Source organism: Octopus bimaculoides, chromosome 1 (genome assembly GCF_001194135.2).
Source record: "Octopus bimaculoides isolate UCB-OBI-ISO-001 chromosome 1, ASM119413v2, whole genome shotgun sequence".
Taxonomy (NCBI): Eukaryota; Metazoa; Mollusca; class Cephalopoda; order Octopoda; family Octopodidae; genus Octopus; species Octopus bimaculoides.
In genome coordinates, this window is record NC_068981.1 from 93,729,936 (window position 1) to 93,734,361 (window position 4,426).

Here is a 4,426-nt window from a genome sequence, read left to right on the forward strand (position 1 = left end):
TTTTTTTTTTTTTTTTTTTTTTATGAAATAAAACATTTACACAGTCGGCTGGTTTCGTTTATGCTTATCATGACTAAGTAGTTAGCATGAAATTGTAACATTATCACTACCATGATAAGTCTTCATCCCATGTTAGTAGGAAAGACAATATTTTGTAAATGAATCGGGGAGCAGATAAATGTTGGGGAGACGATAGTGATCGTTAGTATTCGAAGAACGGGAGGTAATTATGCACCTTTTGAAGATGTATTCACTATATTTAGATTAAAAAGTTATATATTAATGAACAGAAATATTTACATAGTCCAAAATTGGTTATATGTTCATACTGAGGCGCAGTTTGTTATTTGTCAATAAATGTAGTCTCTTTATTTAACCATCATTGTACAGAACTTGTTTAATCGCATTTGTATATAGGCAAAATTTGAAGTTTGGTTGGAAATTCTCTTCACGTCTTTATGTGTTCACTTAATGGTATTTGCCTATACCTTGGACAACGGATTTGTCTCTTATGCAGTGTTATTTTCGTTTGAGAATATAACACTGATTTGTGAGATCCATGTAGTTTGCATCCACATACAGAACAAATGTTGACTCATTTAAGATGTCGAATGCATAGGTAAACTCAGTTTAATTTTGAATCTTTGTCTTTGTTTAAAGTGGAATCACTACGTAGAATTTTGCATCGAGCTTTTGCACTACTATATACAACACGAGGGACTGAAAATGCCACCGACATCACAACATTGGATAAAATTACTAACGAAGGTATTCTGAAGGAATTAAAAGTAATTAGCCCAAATCAAATCACACTAATTAATAAAATCGATTAATTAAATCGCTGTACCCGAGAAGCAAAGGAAAGTCAAAAAGAAGACACTCTACGGAACAGGTTAGTCAAAATTTCAATCGATTATGCACAACCTTATATTCGATTTATAAGAAATTTGAGATAAAACGTAATACAAGGAAAATAACCCAACATCAGCATACATAATTAAAAGCAGCAATAACCATATATGGAACAAAAAAATTAAACGATAGAAAATTCGAATATTGGAACATGCTTAAAAATAACAGGCAGAAATATATGGACGATGGATGAACTCAACATGCAACAACAGATAAAACCAATTCCAGAATAACCTGAACAACAAAGACAACTAAGGGAGAAATTAGCGTTGGAGAGAATGAAAATAGAAATTGAATTACTTAAACTAAGAGCATCGAGCAACGAACAAAAATATAAAATTATTGATGAAGGAATGCAAACATGCTGACAGACACCTTTTGGAAAGTGTTCTCAGACTATAGAAAGAAACATGTGAATCTGAAGGAATAAGTTCTCTTCAAAGTTGAGATAAAAAATCTTTTCCATGATTATGAAATCCAGTTCAAAACAATATTATAGATAACCCTATTTTGGAAGAAAATTAGAATGAAAACCTATACAGAAATGAATAAACAACCAATTAGATCAAACTATAGACATTTAAAAAAACCCAACTACACAAAACTCACCTCACACTTGGAAGTAAATCGTTCTCAAACCGGAAATAGTGACAATTCAGAAGTTAGAAAAACTAGAAGGAATCACTGTAGACTTAGGAATATCAATTTTCTTCCTGCAATGAGAAACATGTAACAAAGGAACTGGAAATGCCTAAATACACCTAATATGATGAAACAGCGAAACCTATCTTCCATCAATTCAAATATAATTAGTAACGTAATTACTACAAACGTTTTTTAGATCTAGTCCAGAGGATCAGGAACAAACGTCGAGACAAAATATACAGAAAAAGTAACATATTTATCAAATAAAACTTTTTCATTAACAAAAATCAACAAACTAACAAAAGGATTAAAATTTACCCCCAAACTCATGCAGATCGAATCAGAATGAAATCAAAATCAATATTACGAAATCTTAGAGAAAAATGCGATTTACAGAAGTACTACTTAATTATAGTAACGATGATGATTCACCTGTTAAAAACAAAAGCAATTTCTTCCACATAAAGTTGAGAATAAAAGACTCGATGACTTTTGTGACCACATTCTGAATTTCCCTTGTAATACCTTACACAAAGAACTAACTCAGACCTTCACTACTAATGAATGGAAGAACTTAATTGAATTGCAAAATATTAAATAATTGACAATTAAAGAAGCCAATAAAGGAAGGGCTTTAGTGTTATTGGATACAAAATATGACAGAGAGCTAGTACTATCCGAGCAAGAAAATGATTCCTATTATAAAAAGGTTGAAAACTATAAACAACAGAAAATAATAAGTCTTTCATCATTACTCCAACTATACAGAAATGGTCTAACAGACAAAGAAATTGACTATACAACAAATTTTTAATGTAAACAGTCTTTTCTACGGCTTACCAAAAGTTCCTAAGAGTAAGATAATTGATGAAGACAACAAAGAATCACCAGACATAAACATTAATGTCCAATCAACAGGAGATTTAAAACTAAGATCCATCGTTGCGAACCCATCAAGTGAAACCCGCCGTTTAAGCAATTTTCTTGATATCCTACTGAAAGCCCTTATGCAATATATCAAAAGCTTCATGAGAGACGATCTAGATATGGTAAACCACCCACCAAAAACAAAAAGGAAAGAGACAGAGATGGCGTCCTTCGATATTGTGAACTAGTGTACTCATATCTCACTCGACTGTGAAATAAAAGCAATCAAATTCTGGCTGGAAAACTATCTAGAACTACCAGGGAACATTAACAAGGGAATTATAATTGAAACATTAAAGTTTATTCTCCAGAACAATTATTTTTGTTAGATACCTATTACTAGCGTCAAAATGTGTAATTTTGATGGGAACAAAAGCAGCCCCAGTTCTTGCAAAGCTAGTAATGGGGTATTTAGAACTGATTATATATCAAGTATCACTGCAAAAAATTGGAAAAGATATCCTTTGGAAGGGAAGTATTGATAAAATATTCAAATTTGAAACACTAATCAGTGACATTAACATTCAATTAACGAGGGTTTAAGTCGATCCGATCAACGGAGCAGCATGCTAGCGAAATTAACGTGCAAGTGAATGAGCACTCCATAGGTACGCACACCATTTGAATACAGTTACTACACATTTTTGCCAGCTGAGTGGACTGAAGTAACATGAAATAAATTTTTTTCCTCGAGGACACAACGCGCCGCTGGGAATCGAACTGACAACCTTAAGATCATAAGCCAAATACCCTTAACCACTAAGCCAGTGCCTTCACTAAATTTACAATGGAATACATCAAAAGAAACTTCTATCTCTTGATAGTTTAATTTTAAAATGTCAATGACCGAATTGAAACCGACAACTATCATAAATCCAAACACATGCCGCCCCAAACACATTAAAATTAATATCTCCTTCAATTCAGAGAAAAGGATTTACACAATAATGTTTATTGCTAATACCTAGGACCTACGACTTCATGAACTTAAGACCATACTAGTCGAGAGACATTATCCACCTTCACTAATAGATGATGTGACAAAACATGCGAAGAGAGATTATGCCCAAACAATAAAGGAAATAAAACGAAATAGCGCACCTGATTTAAAAATACTACCTTATATTTCTACCCACAACCCTACAAACAATGAGACTATTATTCAAAATTTATCTATGTTCACTAGAAATCCTAAGATGAATCAAATTCTATGCACTCACAAATTCATAAAAAGTAAGAAAAATCAACTAAAATCACTAAAGAGGATACTGACAGGTGCGAAATTGTACCCAACAACAAGGGAACCAAGAGTTTAAAATGCGAGCGACTTAACTTCACTTTAAACAAGGAAAAGAATTCAAAATTAATTTGCTCAGGGTATGGACGCAACTATATAGATCAAACAAGAACGTCACTCAAACGGAAATTAACACAGCTTAAGGAACAAATCTGTTTCCCAATATATAGACAAATACTATTAAGCGAATACATAGAGAGATGTGCAGGAAATCTCCAACCGAACTTCAAAATTTACCCCTATATAGCAATTTAATGCAACGACTTTTGCACGACAACAATTAAATAACGAGATTACATTAATTGATAAATGCAAACTGCGCCTCAGAATGAACATATAACCAATGTTGGACTATGCAAATAGTCTAGTTTATAAATATATATCGTTTTAAACTAGATATAATCAATTCCTCTTTAAAAAGGTGGGTAATTACCTCCGCTGCTTCTAATAATAGCAATAACTGATTACCTTATCTAAAATTTATCTGCTTCCTAATTCACTTACAAATGAAATTGTAACATTATCACTAACTACTATGAAGACACGTGGCTAAGTGGTTAGGATTTTTGCATTTTTAATATTTTTCACTACATTTCACGACATGGAATTTTTCAGCGAATATATATATATATATATATATATATA